At 34.3% G+C, this 22652-nt stretch overlaps 1 long non-coding RNA gene across 1 annotated transcript in view; it reads right to left on the reverse strand.

Moving 5' to 3' along the window:
• Positions 1-1417: 1417 nt before the first annotated feature.
• Positions 1418-22652, reverse strand: part of LOC108583086 — a 72339-nt gene continuing 51104 nt past the window's right edge. The window contains exons 2-3 of the long non-coding RNA XR_001897360.3: positions 14574-14605; positions 1418-2754 (exon numbers count right to left, since the gene is read on the reverse strand). This is a non-coding gene — a long non-coding RNA (uncharacterized LOC108583086). The remainder of the gene's footprint in view (positions 2755-14573; positions 14606-22652) is intronic.

A 22652-nucleotide genomic window follows, 5' to 3' on the forward strand; every position in this document is an offset into this window, starting at 1 on the left:
ATCCCAAATCATCAAACCACAGAAAGAACACAATTAGCATGCAGAATACAAATAAATGATGGTGATGGCAGACTCTTCCTTTGGCTCTTGGGTTACTTTCTTGTTTGTGTTCCTTAGCTACACTGACAGAAGGAGGGCCAGGAATGAGAGATTACAGATTACTTTGGATTATTTTTCAGTCTTTTTAAATATGTCATTGTAGACATACAAATGTTTTAGGAGACCAGGGTTTGCAAGGAGAAAAATATAATTTGATGATAGGAAGATGAAACTGTATAAGGTATATTCAAATATTTAAGTATAAATAAATGTGAGCTTGCTGTCTATAGACGTAGCCATGTGTAAATCTGTGGGTCTGTGTCTGTGTATGCATGTGTACGTGCACAAAGACATTAATTTAACTCATCCGGATATTTATTTCTGGATATGATTGCTGGAACTATATCACACAAGCTTCTAAATTTCTATCCCAAATGCTGTTCAAGAATTTAGATAATTAAATATATGTAGTATATTCTGCATCAGAGAAGCAGAATCAATAGCATACTTTCTAGTTAAAAATTTGTACCTATTCATAGTTTTGGCATTTGTTACTTTCAGAAGAAATTGTGGCTTATCGAATTGATTCAGTGTTTTACTAGGATATATAAAGTCTTTAAATTTGGCTGCTATTATTAAACAAACCATAATCTCAGCTAGGCACTGTTTCTCAGGTACAAAAAAGACTACAAAGAAGTCCATGCAAGACAAAGTAACATGTTGACTTCCCAAAGAGCAAGTTAACTTGATACATATAACCCTCAGTCTTTTTAGGAAGTATAGTCATGTAACAATAATGGAATTGGCCTCATTACACCAGCCATCTTTGATTTCTTCTGGAGATACTCTCAATCTTCAACTAATCATCTGGTTCTTGTAGTCCATTTTTCCCACAAGAAACCAGATGAAAGCGTATGGAGCAAAAGGATACTACTCCTGAGCCTAGAATTTAAAAATTAGTTAACAACACTGACGGCTAACATTTGGGTAAGAACTTGTATGTTCCAAAGCATATTTATCAGTCTCTGTCTCTCTTTCTCTCTCTTTTTCTTGTAATAGCTTTGTAGAAAAAATATTTCAGTCTTTATTATAATTGTTGATGGGTAAATGAAAATATAAGGAACTAATTACTTTGCCTTGTTGATGGGTAAATGAAAACATAAATAAGTAATTAATTTGTTTAAACAAAGATTGAGAAACTAGTAAAAGGGAGGGTCAGAATGTTAATGTAAGTGTCCTGATATTTTGAGCAGTATTCTTTAAACATCACTGTCAAGATCTGGCCGAATGGGTAGAATTTCAACATATCCACCAAACACAGAAACACATCATAAAATGTATGAATCTGTATCTCCAAAAAAATGTGTCCCCTTATAATGGCAGTGTATGGGCCAAGGGAAAGATTCCCCTCTGCCCTCTGAAGATTCCCTGAAAATGAACTGACAATAGACAAATTAATTAGGAAGAGGTCTACAGATTTATTTAATCTGCACAGCATGGGGTAATCACAGTATTACCTATTAACCCAGGGGACTACAGATGCATATATACCCTTATTCATGGTGTGGGAGATAGAAAATTTAGACAATCCTTTTGAGGGGGTGGTAGATGATTATGAGGGCGAATGAACAAATTTGGAGTCCAAAATTATATGATTCTCTATGGAATTTAAATGATCCCAGGAGGCAGGCATTATCTTGTGAAAATCTTCATCCAGATGTGGTTTCATTCTTTAGTCTTCTTTTCCATGATAGATAATGAAATATCAAGAAGGAATTGGAAGGTAATTGTGTTGTTTTTGGTGGATCCAGTCCTAAGGTAGATAAGGGAATAGCAGAGAAGAGCCTTTTCCAAAATCTGACTTTCAAGAGCGTTTAATTTAAAATAATTAGCATACCAGGGTGTCATATTTTGGGATAAAATTATCTGGAATTCTTCAGCAGTATCCCTGCTGGTTTGACTTAACTTTGCTTACACCTAGCTTGATTTTGGAGCCTAGTCTCTACTAAAAAATTGATCCACAAGTCATAAAACTGCCTACAAAGTTTGTATGGTCCTATTTTAAATATATCAAATCAGACAAAATTAGAGAAAACTTAAAGTTCTTATTTGTATCTGTGATGTTCCACATGACAGTATTATTCCAGGATATACTTTTATCTGAAATATCCCATTCAACTGTAGACACAGAGAAGCAGAAGACTTTATTGTGTATTAAATATAACTAAATTAATATTTAGCATTTTATAGTACCACATTGTTTCAAGACATTGTTTTCTATTTATTTTATCTAAGTATAATGATGAATTATTATAGTTCTGATTTTGTAACTAAGGAATGTAAAAATCTAATGACTTACCAAGATCTTACACCTAATTTGTGGCAGAGCTAGGGCTAGAATCCCTAATCTCAGTCTAAGTAAGTCCCAGCCTAACTCCAAAGTCCTTGAGAGGTTCCCTCACTATACTTACCAAACTAAGGGATCTTACTGTTATTTTTCCAGTCAGAATAGTCTGACCAAATACTAATATAGGGAACTCACCATCAGCTGGTGCTGTGAAAGCTAAGCTTTTAGTTTGATCGTGGGTGTGGAAGGTAGAATGGTGAAGAAAACCAATGAATTTTGTTTTCGGAGTTTCTTTCTCATCAATCCATTCATTATCAAAAGATGAGCAATGTTTATTGGCCATAAACTGTGTGCCACTCTGTGCTTGCCTTATACAATTCAAAGAAAATAAGACAAGTCATTTGCTTTTATTCTCCATATGTTCCAAAAGTCTTCATGGTTTCTGCTTTCATGTTCAGAGCCCTCTGATTCTTTCTACCATAACTCTTTCTCAAAATCATACCTAAACATATAGCAATTAATTTATAATAAGTTGTTCAGACATAAAGGTGGAGATCTTTTGGGACAAAGACTGCTTCCAGAAACTAAACATGGAAGCAATTCAAGGTTTTATCTGTTTCAACAGCAGTCCCACGTATACCAAAGAAAAATCAAAGCAATCACAAACATTGAAAATTTCCACACAGATCCAAGCCTGGCTCTAACATCTGCGAGGCTCAGGGCAAAAGTGCAAGTGGAAGACTGTAGCCCACTCACATTGTTTTCCTTTCCCGCTAATGCCCATTTTGTGCTACAGTGCAAGGTGTTTCAGCTATGTGGATATACCAAGCACCTTCCCCCACACTGTTAATCCCTGCAGTTTCTAGACAATCTACTCCTGGCTGTTTCACATGGGTGACATGGTTTGTCCTGGGAAGGACATTCCGAGAATGAAGCCCATGTAGTTCCTAGAGGTGGATGCAGGACATTTGGAAAGAGAAGAATGCATGTGATATAGAAGAGAGAGTTTTGGGCTCCAGAAAGCACCTCTTCTTTGCCCTAAGATTGTCTTACACCAGGGAAAGAGTCACTGCCACAGAAGGGCCAGATCTGCGTCTTTTAAAGTATAGCTCCCCAGGACAGGGGTCCCATTTCCCCAAAGCTAAATATGGTACCATTCAGGCTTGTTCCAGAAAAAAATTAAAATTAGACAAACTGTATTCCCAGATTTCTCACCCATGTTTGTTTTTAGCTGTCTTTAAAAAGAAACAAAAAACTGTTCTTCAGGTTTTTAGGATCCCACAGACTGACCCCTACAGCCCCCATCTGGGAATGCTCCACTGAGGAATTTCCTTATACATGGTGCTTACCTTTCCACATTTATTGGGTTTCATCAAGCTACATATAGATATGTTGGAAACATACAGAAAATAAACTACTTAAAGAATCTTAGCTCCCATCTCCAGACTTACAGGTTTTAGAAAGGTTTGAGAGGCACTGATCTAACAGACTTAATTTACAAAAAGATATAAATGACTTATAGTTTCCTGAGATTAGTGCAAGATGTAAGTATCAAACTTTAAAAAGTAAGAATATATTATAAAGGAACATAAAACAAGTACAACTAACATATAAAAACAATGGTAGGAAAGGATCAGATAAATTAAAAATTCTCATAAGTATAAATGGCCTAAACTTACCCATTAAAAGAAAAAAAAATGTTGGCTTAGATTACAAAATTCCAGATCCTTTTTGTTTGACATACTGATGGTAAGTAAGATACTTTTAATAGCTTAGTATTACCTCTTTTCTTGAGATAATACAAGATAGTATTTTATAGTTTCAAAATGAGGTCAATCTCAGCTATTGTGGCATTCATGCCTCACCTTGCCTTGCACATAATATATATTTAAAAAATATTGAATGAATGGATATATTATTTCAGAAAACTTTGGTGAATCATACCACGTTGGCCACTTTCTAGTTTGGTTCTGCAGCCAGTTACAATACTGGAACTACAATGGCCCCCCCAGTTGTTATCACTCTTCATTGTCATGTTTCTTATGCCAAAAAATCTTTAGAGCTATTTGTATTTCTGCCAGTGACTGAGTACTAAATAGTAAATGGAACCTATTTATAAATAGTAAGTGAAGCTTATTTATATATTAATAAGTAGAATTGTAGGGTTATAACAGCCAAACTAATTTGAGGAAGAAAAATTAACAAAACTAGTTTCCACAAGTGCTACTTGGTGTAAACATTTGTGTATTTTTCTAACACAGCGGTTATTTTACTAGCAAAATATACCAGGTAGGACAAACAAGCACTATCCTTAAACTTTTTTGGGTTTCCTTTGTTCCATAAAAGTCCAGTCCAGATAATATTTATAATTTTTAATGCTTTTTGGTTTCTACTTAGATGCTGATAAGAGTACAAAAGATAAAATTCTCACTACCCTATTTTTAACTTATCTCTTTGAACAATAAAAACCCTCAAGTGGCTTTTACTTTGTCCAGCTATTTTGACTCGTCATCTTCACTGCCTCTCTTAACTCACAATTTTCAACTCTCTCAGGCATCAGCCTCGAGCTTTGGCAACTGATTGTTATGTTTCTTCTTAACCATATTGGCGTTAATTAATCTTTAAAGTTGTATGAGTGGGTGTTAATTGAACATTACTGGATCTACCTCAGCTCTTCTTATATTTTGCTCACTGGACACTTTTTATGCTCATATGTTCTAGGTGATTCTTAAAATCTATATTATAGCATTATCTGCAACTTTTCTGGTTAAGTCTTCCTTTATTTAAACACTTTATGTGTGTGTAAGTATATATATGTGTGTGTGTGTGTATACATTATATATATATATATATATATAATATATACACAAAGTGAAGGCAGTCAAATACTTTTTCAAACTTTGTGATTGTTGAAACACAGCCAAGGCAAAAGAAGAAGTAGAAAAATATGCTCACATTGACATGAATTATAAAATCTAGATAAGAACAGGGAGTGGAATTTGGGGAACATCAAGGGCTTTGAGTATTCCAAAGTTTCTGTTAGATTAGTCTAAGATACAAGTGTCAAACTTTAAATTATAAGGACAGATTATAGAGGAACATAAAACAAATTCAACTAACTGCAATAAATAGCAGTGGTAGAAAATGATCCCATAAATTAAAAATTACAATAAGTGTAAATGGACTAACGTTACCCATTAAAAGACAAAAAAAGAGTGGATTAGATTACAAACAATCTAGTTACTTTCGTTTAAAATACTGAAAGACTGAAGGTAAAAGCATTTGTTTTAAAAGCAACATCAAGCAAATACTATCCAAAATAAAACCAGTATACATTGTCAGTACAAAATATTATGTTAATATTGGACAATGAGGATAATTACCTAATAGTATTTTCAACTAAAATACATAAACATTTATTTTTATTTCAATAAGTTTGGGGGTCCAGTGGTCTTAGGTTACATGGATAAGTTCTTTAGTGATGATTTCTGAGATTTTGTGTGTCCATCACCTGAACAGCATACACTATACCCAATATGTAGTCTTTTATCTCTCATCCCTGTTGAACACTTACCCTCCAAGTTCCCAAAATCTATTATCATTTTTAAGCCTTTGCACTCTCATAGCTTAGCTCCCACTTATAAGTGAGAACATACAAGATATAAACATTTAAATACATGTATTCCTAACAAAATAATCTCATAATATATGCAGCAAAAATGTTATCACTAAAGAAGGAAAATCCAGTATTAATGGGAGGTTTCAAGTGAATTGGAGAGTAAAGAAGAGAGAACAGCTGAAAATATAGAAGACTGAAAAAACAATATGAACAGACCTTTGCTAAAAACCTGGATACAAATTTTCTTCTGACATTAAAGGATACATATTTTTTAACATACATTAAATTTTTATAAAAATTAAATAAATGCTCAATATATTTCTAAAAACAAGATCTTATAGATAATGATGTATCAATCACAGTGCAACTAAGTTGGAAGTTCATAATTAAAAAATAAGTTCAAAATTACCATGTTTCTAAATTAAAATATATACAGATTAAGCATCTGTAATCAGGAAATATGAAATTCAAAATGCTCCAAAATCTGAAACTTTCTGGGCACCAACATGACCACAAGTAGAAAACTCCACAGTTGACAACTTGAATTTCAGATTTTTGGATAAGGCTTGCTCAACCTGTACAGGTACTCTTGTGATGTTACTGTGTTGTTTACTTACCCTGAAGACTTTGTTTTTTCACTGTATTAATGATATGCCATATTTTGTGCTGTTAATTACTTATATGTGAATAAGTATAAGAATATGATTGCTTACCAGTACCATATAAATGCAGAGTCAGAAATGGCGGTGACAGAAACAACCACAGATTGTTCACATGGGTAGCTGAGATAGTGACACCTTTGCTTTCTGATGGTTCAGTGTTCACAAACTTTGTTTCATGCATAAATTATTTAAATATTATATAAAATTACCTTCAGGCTATGTGTATAAGGTATATATGAAACGTAAATGAATTTGGTATTTAGATTTGGGTCTCATCTCCACGATTTCTCTCTTTCTCTCTTTCTCCACACACACACACACACACACACACACACACACACACACACACACATCCTCCATTCCAAAAAAGTCTGAAATCTGAAACACTTCTTGTTCCAAGCATTTTTGGGTAAAACATTTTCAGTGTATACTGCTTAAATAGCTTATGGGTTAAAGAAAAAAACTATAATAAAAATTTAATTATTCCTAGAAATAAAAGAGAACGTAAATGCTCTACATCAAAACTGAAATTAAAAAATGGAAAAAGATTTAAAAAGAAGTAGAAGAAAAATAATAAGAAAATAAGAGCCAAAGGCTGGGTGTCGTGGCTCACACCTGTAATCCTAGCACTTTGGGAGGCCAAGGCGGATGGATCACCTGATGTCAGGAGTTTGAGACCAGCCTGGTCAACACGGTGAAACCCCATCTCTACTAAAAGTACAAAAATCAGTTGGGTGTTGTGGTGAGCACTCGTAATCCCAGCTACTCGGGAGGCTGAGGCAGGAGAACTGCTTGAACCCACAAGACGAGGCTGCGGGGAGCCGAGATTGAGCCACTGCATTCTAGCCTAGGTGACAGAGCAAGACTCCATCTCAAAAAAAAAAAAAAAAAAAAAAAAAAGCAAAAATTAATAACATTTAAAAAACAAAAGAAAGATATAATGATATAATAGAGAAGATCCAGAATGCGAAAATGTGCTTCTTTGATAAAATTTATTTCATAGGTTGATTAAGGAAAGAAGAAAGTCACAGCTAAATAATAGCATAACTGAAAGGAGGAACATGCTGCGGATAAAGTAGATATTTAAAAAGTAATAACAATAAAATTAACAACTCTATACTAACAACTTTGAAAATTTAAGTCAAATAAATTTCTATCTTAAATGTGTTTACCTAGAATGAGTCAAGAAGAGATAAAAAGACTTGTGTAAACTTGTAGCTATTAAAGAGACTGAAGCATTGGTTACCAGAAAGTGTCATTGAACTTTTAAGAGATCTATCATTCCAATTTTATACATACTCTTACAGTAAGCAAAAAAGAATAAATACTTCCCAAAACATTCTAGAAGTCATCAAAACCCTGATGTCAAAACCAGAAAAATAAAATAAAATAATAAAAATAATTTCATTCATGATGAAGACAAAAGCATCCTAAATATAGCTCTCACAAACCAAATCTAGATTGCATAAAATGGTAATACATGACAAAGTCTGATGTAACCAAGATGTGAAGATTGCTTATATTAGATACTTATATGTAAAATTAATCATATTAACAGAAAAACAGAGAAAATGATATGATTATCTCAATTGATATAGTCTTGAACAACTTCAATACCCACTTATAGGAAAAACTCTTAGTAAGTTAGTAGGAGAAAGTGTCTTCCATAATATGGTAAAGAGTATTCATGTAATTTTAGAGTAAAGATTATTGTAAATAATGAAACTCTAGAAATGTTACCTTCATATTATATTAAAGGTACTATCCTGTGAAGTAAAACAAGAAAAAAAATACAGAGGCAGGAGGATGGGAAAGAAAGAAATGCAACTATTATTCTTTGCAGAGAATGTGATTATTTCCATAGAAAGTACAAAACTTTTTTAGATATATTGGCAAAATAATAAATGAGAAATAGACCAATTCAAAAATATGTTGATATTTTTATATATATTTGGAAACTTATTAGTAAATAAGATTGTAATAAATAATAACAGACTAGACCTTATTTTTAAATATACATGGGACAGTTGTCAATTTGATAATATGTATGGCTAAAAAACAAGTCTCTACATGAAAAAAATTAAAATCATTCGATATATATTCCCTCACAGCAACAAAATTAAGCCAATAAGGAAAATGTAAATAACTACTAATTCCCCCAGTGTTTGTAAATTGAGCATTGCATTTCTAAAAATTCATTAGTCAAAGACAAAATCATAATACAAATTGGAGAATAAATTTTTTTAATATAACCTGGCAAATAAATATTTATAGGTTGTCGCTTATGACAGTAACTTATTGCCTTTCAGTTCCAAATCTACCATCCTTGGTTTTCTGGACCTCATAGCATTTCTCTTTTGTCAACTGGCCATGGATCAAACTTATTTACTAGGAGGATCTGGAGATACACTGCAGAAATCGAGGTCTGTTTCTGGTTCTAGACTGTTTCTGTTCCTGATATAGGTGGAAGTTACCTCTGCACAGGATACCAGTGGTGCTCATTTCCAGTGAATGTCACAGTGTGATTGGTGCCTCTTTGTCAACAGCTTCCTCAAGCATCCTAGCAAGTTATTTCCCTGTGCAGGGTGTATTAGCAAATACCTTGTATGGGCAGCTTCCCAGTCAGTTCCACAAATCTAATACTTCCTATTCAATGGGCCATGGCTACGCCCTCTCTGATGAAGTCTGGATTACAGCTGTAGAGGAGGGAGACTGCTCTTCCAGATTTTCCCCTTTCTTGAGAGTCCTACCTTAGCCCCAGACGTAGTAGTTGCTCCTTTTATCTGCTATTTATTCTTTAGAGCTCTCTTTATATCTTGGTAGGTAATTCTTTGCTATAATTAATAGTTCTTTAGTAAAATTATGTGTGAATTGCAATGGGGGTTTTGTCTCTTGATGAAATCCTGATGATATACAAATAAAACTGCATGAAGGGAAATGTAAAGCCTGCAATGCATATATTTGAAAAGAAGAAAACTTCAAAATCAAGTGTCTAAGTATCTACCTCAAATAACAGAAATGCATGAAAAACGCAAAGTATTGACACTCAAGTTTATTAAAAGGTTTAGTTTACCTTGTAAAATCAATGAATATAATTCACATATTATCAGAAAATTAAGAGAAAACATACAATCATATTAATAGATGCATAGAAAGCATTAGAAAATATTCTACACCCATTTATAATCAAATACTCTTAGCAAAGTAGGAATATAGGGGACTCTTAATGCAATAAGTACTATTTATAAAAACCTATGCAAATAATGCTTAGTGGTAAAATTTTTGGAAATGTTTAACTTGAGAATCAGAATGAGGCAAGGAAGACAATACTGATTAATACTGACAAAGCAGTACACAATATATATGTGCCTTAAAGAAAAAACTGATAAAGTGAGCAACATTCTCATTTAAAGCTTTTATTTATCAAAATACATCACTAAAAGAATGAAAATGAAAGTGTATGACACATAATGGGGTAAAACATTTGCTGTATTTGTTATTTATTATATATTATAATTATATAGATATATTTATATATTTTCAAGTATAAAAATATATATTTATATTTGCTGTTATATATGAGTAAATTATTACATATAAGTAACTATATAATAGAAAATATATGTGTCTTTTTATATTTAGAAAAATTATATATATAACTATACATACACAATGTATACACACACACATAATTGACATCCAGAACATAATGACTTAAAAATTATTTAAAAACAGATAATTCAATTGAAAAGTAAACAAAAGCATTAAATTTACACTTCATTATCCAAAGGCTAATAAACATATGCAAAATGTTTGATATCATGAGTAATGCAACTTAAAACCTCAATGACATACCACCACATATCTACCAAAATGACTAAAATAAAAAATGGAGATCATATCAAATGCTCCGAGGATGTGGAACAACTAGAATTATCACTGCTGTTGGGAGTGTAAATTCATTTAAGCAGCTTGAAGTACTCTTTGCAATGTCTACTTAAGCTAAACATCTGCATTTCCTATCATCCAGAAATTTTACTGATAGAGATATATCTAGTAGATAGGTGCACCTATGGGTAATGAAATATATGCATAAGAATGTTCAAAGCAATACAATTCATGGCGGCCCAAAACTAAATCATCAACATTTATCAGCAGTAGAATGGAAGAATCATTTGTGTTAGAATTAGCAAAAACTATTACACACATAAGCATAGAAGCGTCTCAAGAATCTAACACTGCCAAAGAGCCAAATGCAAAAGACTACTTACTGAATGAGCCAGTCTACATAAAGGTAAAACTACTCTATACTATTACGGGATAGTATATTTCTATTTGCATAGTAGTGGTTTTTGGAGTGAGGACTGGGTATTGCCTTAACAGGTGCATGACAAAGACTTCCGGATTGTGTTCATGTTACAGTCCATCACCTGATTGGTGATCAAATTAGTGTGCTCACTCTGTGAAAGTCCATCAAATCATGCAGTTACGTACTGTTATGTTTGTGGATGTATGCTATTTATCAGTAATATATTCACTAAAAAATACAAAATAGTAATATTTTTCTAAAGAGAGCTTATTTTGAAAAGCACAGGGTAGAAGACATGGCTTAATGGAATAAGATTTCCTAGAGGATACAATATCAAACTCTGAGATAAAATAAGACGTGTGAGGAAAAGGAGGAGTTTTATAATTTAAGAGAAGAGAGAAACTTGAGGAAGAATTAGCCAATAATGTCACATGCACCACAGTTCCAAGTAAATAAGAAATTGCCTATTTGGGCATTTAGGAAGATATTAGCAACTTCAGTGAAAATAGTTTCTCTAGAGCAGTAGAGAATGAAATCAGATTCTAAAACTAAGGAGGTAAGAAGAGAATAGTAGCTGAGGAATTAGAAATAGGAAATGTTGTCGGGGCACGGTGGCTGACGCCTGTAATCTCAGCACTTTGGGAGGCCGAGGCGGGCAGATCACGAGGTCAGGAGATTGCAACCATCCTGGCCAACATGGTGAAACCACGTCTCTACTGAAAAAATACAAAAATTAGCTGGGCATGGTGGGGCGAACCTGTAATCTCAGCTACTCAGGAGGCTGAGGTAGGAGAATCACTTGAACCAGGCAGTTGGAGGTTGCAGTGAGCCGAGGTCACGCCGCTGCACTCCAGCCTCGTGACAGAGCAAGACTCCGTCTAAAAAAAAAAAAAAAAAAAAAAGGGAAAGTTTAGTTAATCTTTCAGGAAGTACAGGTGACTAGCAGGACTCTAGTTTTGGAAATTAATTTTCAGGAGTGGAGCAGTTTAAACTGTAAAAGCGCCAACTAAATGGGAGTGGGAATTACTGATGGATTAAGGTACCAGAAAATATGTAAGAGTCTGATTTAAGAGCAAAGGTGAAAGTTGGCCGTGAATAAGAGAAGTTGCACCTAAATTTCTGATACTGGAGGAAATGATGTGTGTGTGTGTGTGTGTGCATGTGTGTGTGTGTGTGTATAAAGGGAGAGAGTTTTTTGTAGATTTATGAGTGGTAGTTACTGAGAAGTTGAGGCAGATCACACCTAACAACTTCAGTTTTCTGGAATAAATAAAACAAAACTTCTAATTACACAGAAAATAAGAAAATTGATTTGGGGCTAATTGAGTTATCAAAGATGCTATACTACACTTCTGCTGAAGTTCTCTTGATTAAATGAACTGGAATTTACTGTCTCTGCTTCTAATCTGCTGCCCCCAGGAGTCTAATTCTCATCTGGACTGCATCTACCCTTAATTCCAACTGGGTCTTCCTGCTAATATAATGTTACCTTCTGAACACCATCTCCACAGGGTACTTTTGCTAACCTGTGTCCCCTACAACTTTAATTTGCTCGTAAGATTCTTCCTCCTACAAACTTTACTGGCTTGCTTTTGATTAATTATCTATTATTTACCTTTTAGGCAAATCATGTCCATGTGGATTTTAGATTACTTTTAGCATTATTATATCCTGTATCTGTAGACTAGATAATTAATTTAGTCTAGTTTTTTATTTGCTAGAAGTAGAAGCTGTATGTAGGTGAGGTGGTCTCATGTAACAACTTCAAATTAAAAAAAAAAAAACTTGAAGAGAATTTATAAGAACAATTATGTTCTTTAAATACAAATAATGCAAACATTTCATTTAATTCAAAGAATGACAATCAGGTTCATTCATACCTCACTGTATATGAACCAGGTAATCCTCCCTATGAACACTCCCTTGGGCTTCTAATGCACACAAAGAAGGTGGAAATTGCAAGAAATTAGCAAGAGTTTTGCTAGATTTGCAAGCATTTAGAAATTAAACTGACCTTCGGTACAATCAGAAAAAGTGCTTTGGGCTTTAAGCTAAAAAATGAAAGGAGCAGGGGTCACAAAAAGTTATTCTAGTTAATTTTAATAAATAAAACTTGCACGGGTCTAATTTTAAAGTAGGCTAACTTTACTAAGAAAGTTAACAAGTTGCCACTGTATTATAATTCACAAAGAGAAACCTGTGCTCTTGTGAGCCAATTATCAAACGAAATAAATCCTGACCCAGATTTAAACACATATTATGAAGCCCTGCTTGGTTAGAATAATTCTTACTGTATACAAAATACTCATTTCACATCTAGTCATACTGTTCAAGAATTTGCAAAAGCTGATTTTTATTCATTATGCCAATCCATTTTTTTTTTTTACTAGTTTTTGAGTTCATGAAAATCTGGCTTCAATTTTCCTATTGATTAATACACAAATAAGATAATCTTTCTCTCATATGCTATGAGATATATGCCTGTAAATATATTTCTATGCCTGTAAATATACCTTTGGTTGTGTTTTTCCCACTCTCTAAACACTGTGTTCATTTAAATCTTCCCAACCTGAAAAGGTAAAGTGAAAATTCATAACCTCATTGACAATTTTCTAAACTATCTCAAAAATCAATCTACAAATTCTCTGAAGTGAGCTACATTTGGAGATTGCACATCACAAATTTGTACTTACCAAATGTTTGATTTACAAATTATTTATTTAGCATTTTACATGTATTAAGTGGAGGACTAATCTCTTGGGAGACCAAAAATCTATTAGGTGTTCCTAATTTTATATTCTTAATATTTCACTATTTTCTATCTCTATTGACCTTTTTCAAAATTTTATTTTTTAAAAAAGTTAGAATTATTATGGTGCCCAGAAATTCAGAGTACCCCAGAACAATGTCGTACATGAAGTAAATGCTCTGCAGATGCTTCTTGTTTGGCTGATTGATTGCTTCATTAAGTTCAATGTCAGAGTTTGAATAAAAGAGCCATTTTTGTTTGCGTTTTTAGTGACAACAGGCAGCAAGTTAACCTAAATATCTATAGGAGCTTTTTGTGGTTACAGAGGTTTTGTTCACCTGAAACATAAGTACTGTCAGTGTTCACACTCATGCGTTTCACTTTATTGAGTGTTCTAAGATGAAATTATATCAATTAGAAGTGCTATTATATGCAGCAACTTTTCTGAGATACAGAATATTTCTAGAAACATTTAAAAAATATTTTATCTGTCTTCTTTTATAGTCTTATGAGAATGTTCTCAACAGCAAGTTATTCATTTTAATTTCATGAGTATCAAAAAAAGTTTCTCACAAAGTATTAGACTTTAAAAGCATTATGTTGAAGATTCACTCATTTACTAGTAAGAATAGAAGAGAGAAGCACAAAGTGAACAAAGCAGGAAGTATAGGCCAGCAAAATCCAATTTCCTCCAGTAAATTACTATGTGCAGATAACAGCAAACAGGTCATTTAAACAGACTAGATGTGTCATTTATCCATTGTTCAGAGTTAGCAAAATTCATTGCCCTGTAGGAACATCCGGGTTATTGACACAATTAGTGTGTACATCATTTATCAAGAACTTACCAGTTTAAATGAACCAGTTTAGGAACTTCTTCCTAAATCAGAAATGAGAAGACATGTTAGCTTAGAGAATGTAAAACTGAGGGAGTCACCTAAAAATCTTTTTAGATGGCCTCAATCAGACAACCTCCTTCAATGAGATATTTTCTAGGAATTGTGGGAAGGGTGCAGCATCATATATATATATAAGAGTTTCAAAAAGATGCCTCACCTAAACTAAGTGCTCAATTTTATATTCCCATATTATTTTGTCTGTGCTGGTATTTTGTTTTCCTGACTTTAACATACTTGTCTTATGAATAATCATGTATAATACATCTCAATTAAAAAATAGATTATGGGGTACATGTGCTAATTACATGAGAATTATGTGTATAATGGTGGGGAGCTGGCTTCTACTATACCCATCACTGAAATATTGGACACTGCACCCATTAGATAATGTTTCATCCCTCACTTTTCTCCTTCCCACTTCTGGAGTGCCAGAGTCTTTCTTCTCCATCTTTATGTCTACTATATATTGATTTTATCCCCAAGAACTCTGAAATCAGAATAGGGGCTCAATAAGCACATGTTTAGTAACTGATGAAGATCACAAATTACCTGACTTTTACTTTTCAACAGTTTTTGTAGGAATGATTAAGTTATCAACCTGGACGAGGGGTAATTTTTTCTGTGCAGACCAGATAGTAAATATATTAAGCTTTTTGGGCAAAAGTCTCTGTGGCAACTAATCAACTCTGCCATGCTGCTTTAAAAGCAGTAGTAGACAGTAAGTAAACTACAATATTAACTTCTTTTAAGAAATGTCTATTCAAATCTTTTGACCATTCTTTCGTGGGGTTATTCGACTTTTTCCCAGTAGAGTTGTTTGAGCTCCTTGTATGTTCAAGTTATTAATTCCTTGACAGATGGGTAGTTTGTACGCATTTTCTTCCATTCTCTGTGTTGTATCTTAACTTTGTTAATTGTTTTTTTTTTTTTTTTTTTTTCTGTGCAGAAGCTTTATAACTTGATGTGAGCCAATTTATACATTTGGCTTTGGTTGCCTGTGCTTGTGGTGTATTACTCAAGAAATTTGTGCTCACTCCAGTGACCTGGAGAGTTTCACCAATGTTTTCTTTTAGTAATTTCATAGTGTGAGGTCTTGGATTTGAGTCGTACGTCATTTTGATTTGATTTTTGCATGTGGCAAGAGAAAGGAGTCTGGTTTCATTCTTTTGCATACGTATATCCAGTTTTCCCAGCGTAATTTATTGAAGAGACTGTCCTTCCTCCGGCGTGTATTCTTGGAAACTTTGTCAAAAATAAGTTCACTGCAGATGTATGGATTTATTTCTGGGTTCCTTATTATGTTCCACTGACCTATGTGTCTGTTTTTATGCCAGTACCATGCCATTTTGGAATAAGGAAGTATTCCTTCCTCCTTTATTTTTGGAATAATTTCAGTAGAATTGGTATTAGTTCTTTACATGTTTGGGAAAATTCAGCAGAGAAGCCATAGGTTCCCAGGCTTTTCTTTCCTGGGAGAGGTTTTATTATGGCTTTAATCTCATTACTTTTTTTTTTTGGTCTGTTCAGATTTTTTTTTTTTTTTTTTTTTTTCCCATAGGTAAATCTTGGTAGGTTGTGTGTGTCTAGGAATTTATCTATTTCTTCTAGATTTTTCAACTTATTTGCATATAGTTGCTCATAGCAGCCACTAATGATCCTTTGAATTCATGCAGTGTCAGTTGCAATGTCTCCTTTTTCATCTCTGATTTTATTCATTTTGGTCTTTTTTTTTTTTTCTCTTAGTCTGGCTAAAGGTTTGTCAATTTTGTTTGTCTTTTCATAAAACCACCTTTTTGTTTCATTAATTTTTGTATTATTTTCTTCATTTTAATTTCATTTAAATCTGCTCTGATCTTTGTTACTTTTTTCTTCTTCTTCTTTTTTTGAGATGGAGTCTCGCTCTGTCCCCCAGGCTGGAGTGCAGTGGCGCAATCTTGACTCACTGCAAGCTCTGCCTCACGGGTTCACACCATTCTCCTTCCTCAGCCTCCCGAGTATCTGGGACTACAGGCGCCTGCCACCACGCCCGGCTGATTTTTGATATTTTTAGTAGAGATGGGGTTTCACGGTGTTAGCATGGATGGTCTGGATTTCCTGACCTTGTGATCCACCCCCTGACCTCGTGATCCACCCGCCTCGGCCTCCCAAAGTGCTGGGATCACAGGCGTGAGTCACCACGCCTGGCCTACTTATTTTCTTTTAGTAATTTTAGGCTTGGTTTACTCTTGCTTTTCTAGTTATTTAAGATGCATCATTAGGTTGTTTATTTGAAATTTTTTCTTTCTTTTTTTGATGTAGATACTTATAGCAATAAACTTCCCATTTATTATTGCTTTTGCTATATCCCCTAGGTTTTGGTATGTTGTGTTTCCATTATTACTTGTTTTAAGAAAATTTTAAATTTCCTTCTTAATTTCTTCATTGACCAACCAGTCATTCAGAAACAATTAATTTCCATGTATTTGTATAGTTTGCAAAATTTCTCTTACTTATTTCTAGTTTTATTCCACTGTGGTCAGAAAAAATGCTTGATATTATTTCAATATTTTGTATGTTGTCACACAACATATAAGAGACTTGTTTTGTGACCTAACATAGCTTATCTTTGAGAATGATCTGTGTGCTGGGGAAAAGAATGTGTATTCTGTAGCTGTTGGATGAAATGTTTGATAAATATCTCTTAGATTCATTTGCTCTATAGTGCAGATAAAGTTCAATATTTCTTTGATTTCCTGTCTAAAAGATCTGTCCAATGCTGAAAATGGGGTGAAGTCTCCAGCTATTATTCTATTGAGGTATCTCTCTCTCTTTGACTCTGATAGTATTTGTTACGTATATATCTGGGTACTCCAGTGTTGGGAGCAAATATGTTTACAATTGCTATATCCTCCTGCTGAATTGACTCCTTTATCATTGCATAATGACCTTCTTTGTTTCTTTTTTATAGTTTTATCTGATAGCTACTCTTGCTTTTTTTTGTTGTTTTTTTTTTTGTTTGTCTGTTTGTTTGTTTTGATTTCCATTGGCATGAAAGGTCTATTTTTGTCTTCTTATTTTTAATCTATATGTGTCTTTGTAAGTGAAGTGTATTTATTGTGGGTAACAGATCATTGTGTCTTTTTTTTTTTTTTTCCAGCCATTCTGTTATTTTATTGATGAATTCATTTCATTTGCATTCAGTATTATTATTCATACTTAAGGACTTACTCTTGTCATTGTTATTTGTTTTCTGGTTGTTTTGTACTCTTCTCTTTCTTCTTTCCTTTCTTCCTGTCTTCCTTTTAGTGAAAATGATTTTCTGATGGTGTGATTTAATTTCTTGCTTTTTATTTTTTTGGTGTATCTGTTGTATGTTTTTTGATCTGAGGTTATTATGAGGCTGCAAATACTGTCTTATGACCCACTATTTTAAGCTATAACAACTTAGCACTGCTTGCATAAATAAACTAACAAGCAAAAAGAAAATTAGTAAAAACTCTACACTTTAATTTTGTCACCCTGATTTTTAACTTTGTGTTGCTTCCATTTATATCTTATTTTACTGTTTATGTCTTGAAAAGCTATTGTAGTTATTTTTGATTGGTTCATCTTTTAGTTTTTGTACTTAAGACTACACGACTATTATAGTGTTATAATATTCTGTGCTTTTTCTGTGTACTTACTATTACCAGTGAGTTTTGTGCCTTCAGATGATTTCTCATTGCTCATTAACATCCTTTTCTTTCTGGTTATGTACTCTATCTTTAGCATTTTTTTTAAGACAGGTCTGATATTGACAAAAATCCCTCAGCTTTTGTTTGTTTGGTAAAGTCTTTATTTTTCCTTCATGTTTGAACGACATTTCCACTGGATATGATATTCTAGGGCACAAGGGTTTTGTTTGTTTGTTTGTTTGTTTTTTCTTCTGAACTTTAAACATGAGATACCACTCTCTCCTGTTCTTTAAAGTTTCTATTGAAAAGTCTGCTATCAGACATATTGGAGTTCCATTGTATGTCATTCTTTTGTTTTCTTTTCTCTGCTTTTCTTATGTTCTTTTCTCTTGGGTTTTTAGAATCCTGTCTTTATCATTGACTTTGGAAGTTTGATTATTAAATGCCTTGAGGTAGTTTTCTTTAGGTTAAATTTTCTTGGTGTTCTATAACTTTCTTGTACATGGGTATTGATATCTTTCTCTAGATTTGGAGAGTTCTTGGTTATTATATCTTTGAATAAATTTACTACTTCTATCACTTCCTCCATCTCCTCTTTAAGGCCAATAACTCTTAGATTTGCCCTTTTAAGGCTATTTTCTATAACCTGAACACATGGCTCACTGTGTTTTATTCTTTTTACTTTAGTCTTTTCTGGCTGTATATTTTCAAATAGGCTGCCTTCAAGCTCATTCATTCCTTCTTCCACTTAATTAATTCTGCAATTAAGAGACTCTGGTGCATTGTTCAGTATGTCAATTGCATTTTTCAACTCCAGAATTCCTGCTTCTTTTTAATTATTTCCATCTCTCTGGTAAATTTATCTGATATTATTTTGAATTTCTTCTGTGTGTTATCTTGAATTTCTTTGAGTTTCCTCAAAACAGCTATTTTAAATTCTCTGTCTGAAAGGTCACATCTCTCTGCTTCTCCAGGATTGGTCCTTGAAGCTTTATTTAGTTTGTTTGATGAGATCGTATTTTCCTGGATGGTACTGATGCTTGTGAATGTTTGTTGGTGTTTGGGCATCAAAGAGTTAAGTATTTATTTAGTCTTCACATTCTGGGAGTCAAAAACTTTAGAAATCTACCTGGTTTTCAATTCTGTTGTGGCTGAGTTGCACTCACACCATGAGACACAGTACTTTCTACTCTTTCCTCCACTTTTAACAGGCAAAGGAGCCTCACCCATGACCACCACCACAACAGACACCTGGGAAGCACTGCTAGGCTACCACTGATTTTTATTTAAAGCCCAAGTGTTCTTTGGTTAGCTTGTGGTGAATGCTGCCAAGCCTGGGACTCATCATTCATGGCAGTTGGATATTTTCTGATCCAGGGCAAAAACAGAAATTCTATCCAAGATTCAAAGCCTAAAATTGGGTAACCCATGAACCCATTTGGTGCTGTACCCAAATAAACTAGTACTTAGGGTACAAGACAAAGTCCCTCTTTTTTTCCCTCTGTTTTTCTCAAGCAGATGGAGAAAAACAGATGGAGAAAACCACAACTTGGGATATTTTGGGACTCACCTGAAACCAGCACATCTTAGAGTCTCACCTGAGGCTTATGGTGTACCTGGGTATCACTAGAGATTATTCAGGGACCAAGGGCTCTTTAGTTAGCAGGTAATGGGTCCTTCCAGGACTGTGTCCTTCCCTTCAAGGTAGTGGGTTCCCTTCTGATACAACATGTGTCCAGAAATGTTTTCCGAGAGCTAGGATCTAGAACATGGGACTCACAACTCTAACAGTGCCCTATCCAACTATTGTTTAACTGGTAGCCAAATAGCAAGACAAAGTTCTCCTTACTCTTTACTCTCCTCATCTCAAGTGGATGGAAGGGGTCTCTTTTTGAGCCTTGAACTGTGCAAACTATGGTTGGGGGAGGGGTGGCATAAGCACTCCTTTAGCAGCCTTAGCTGGTGTCAAATTCACTGCCTCTGAGCCCAGCTCAGCACTAGTACTTGCTAATAGTTGCAGTTCTTGTGGCCTAGACATCATTTTAAGTTTATTTATGACCCCAGAGCTCTTTGGCCTGCAGTGGCAAGGCTTGCTGGAACTCAAGTTCTGACTCCTGGGATGGGTGATTCCTCTCTGACTGGGGCTGATCTAAATGCTCCCTCTGTGGGTGGGCATCAGCTGAGTTCAACTAGGTTTTGCTTTCTGCTGTGCCAGGGCAGCACTGAGTTCAATGCAATGTCTTTCAATCACTTTACTGTCCTTCTCCCAAGTGCCCAGATTCTCTCTCTGTACTATGTAGCCTACTACTGGGCAATGGAGGAGAAGTGGCATTGGTAATTCAAGTCTGTCTTTTTGACTGTCTTCAGTGCCTTATTCAGTGATGTAAAGTTAAAACCAGGTACTGTGAGTGCTCACCTGATTTTTAGTTCTTATGAGGGTGCTTTTTTGTGTAGATAGTTGCTAAATTTGGTGTTCCTGTTGGGGGAACAATTACTGCAGCCTTTTATTTGGCCATCTCACTCCACCTCTTCTCCCTGATGCCACTTTATATGAGAGATTTGAGCATCCATGGACTTTGGTATCTGCATGGGCCTTGAAATCATTTCCCCATGGACAACAAGGGATTTCTGCCTATATATCTGTGTATATTTTTAAAATTGTTCTTTATATTTTCTTAAAATCAAAATCTAGATAAAGAGTTATTTAAGAAATGCATTTAAAATAATTATTTAAATAATTTATGCAATTCAAATATTGAGAGATTAAGCAGACAGGAACATGATATTGTAAGTCATATTTATTAATGATATTATTTTATGAGACAGTGAGTTAAAAAAGTTACTTAGCCTAAACATTTTATGTATTTAACACCGTATATTATTTATGCTTGAAATGTTTTGTCAGTGTATTTATTTACTCAAATGTCAATAAAAATTATCTCTGGGCCGGGTGCGGTGGCTCACGCCTGTAATCCCAGCACTTTGGGAGGCCGAGGTGGGCGGATCACAAGGTCAGGAGATCGAGACCACGGTGAAACCCCGTCTTTACTAAAAATACAAAAAATTAGCCGGGCGCGGTGCCGGGCGCCTGGAGTCCCAGTTACTCAGGAGGCTGAGGCAGGAGAATGGCGTGAACCCGAGAGGGGGAGCTTGCAGTGAGCTGGGATCGCGCCACTGCACTCCAGACTGGGTGACAGAGCGAGACTCCGTCTCAAAAAAAAAAAAAAAAAGAAAAAAGAAAAAAAAATTATCTCTGAATTATGGTGTTGTGGTAGTTTTTTTTTTTTCTTTCTTTCTTACTCTGTTTTCTTCTCTGAGTTTGTAAATTACGTCACTTCAGACACTTTTTTAGAAAATTAACATAAATATTGCCTGTAGCTGTCTTTATTTAGTAAGGTCTATAGGAACAAAACACAGGGAACCAAAGAAGAGCCCATTACATCCTGTACTGTCCCTCAGCACTTTCCACTGGCAAAGCTTGCCTTTTTACCAGCTGGCAAAGGAGATCAACTGTAATGGAAAAGATAATACTGTGTGGAGTCATCAGAGGAGAGAATGGAAAGTGAATGAGGGGAGCCTGATATTGTATCCAGTACCTTGATAGTTTTTTTATAACTGAGGTGTAGATTAAGGAAGATATAAGATCAAGAGAATTTTTTAAATAATGAAAGTAATTCACTATAGAAGGACAAATTAGCAATGCAGAAGAAAGAATAAATGTGAAAGCAAGTCATTAAGTAAGAGAAGGCATAGGAGCAAGTGCCCTAGTTGAATGACAGGCTGAGCTTAGGAAGGTAGACATCACAGTAACCAGAGAATCGGTGAAGTACCTGAGTTTAGATGCAGGTTGGTTGTCCACTTGTGGGATAAAGAAAGGGAAAAGTAATATATACCTCCAGTAATTGCTTCTAAGATTTCTGTTAACCCACCTGAAATTCCCACTAGAGATGATCTCGAAGAAAGCCAGGGAATTCTCCAAATAGGTTTTTCAAAAGATCAGTTAAGATTGACCGTAAAATGCAGAATGTACAGTTGTATTTGAATATGACATAAACAATAAATTTTTAGTAATGTCCCAAATATTTCATGAACAAATTTGTTTGATATATGAAAATTTGATATGATGCAATATAAAATTCAAATTTGACTGGGCATCTTGTATTTTTATTTTCTAAACCTGGTAATGTCTTCACAGTTTAAGTAGAAAGCATATAAGCAAACCCTGGTAAGCAGAAATATGTGCTTTTTAGAAGATTCTAAAGGCAGAATGAGAGGTTGCCTATGAAATGTTATTTTATGTTTAATATCTCTGTGGTGTACTTTCTGGAGCAAGCAAGTATCTAATATTAATTTAGTAATGATAATATCATCATTT

The sequence above is a fragment of the Papio anubis genome, chromosome 19, assembly GCF_008728515.1.
Source record: "Papio anubis isolate 15944 chromosome 19, Panubis1.0, whole genome shotgun sequence".
NCBI classification, from domain to species: domain Eukaryota; kingdom Metazoa; phylum Chordata; class Mammalia; order Primates; family Cercopithecidae; genus Papio; species Papio anubis.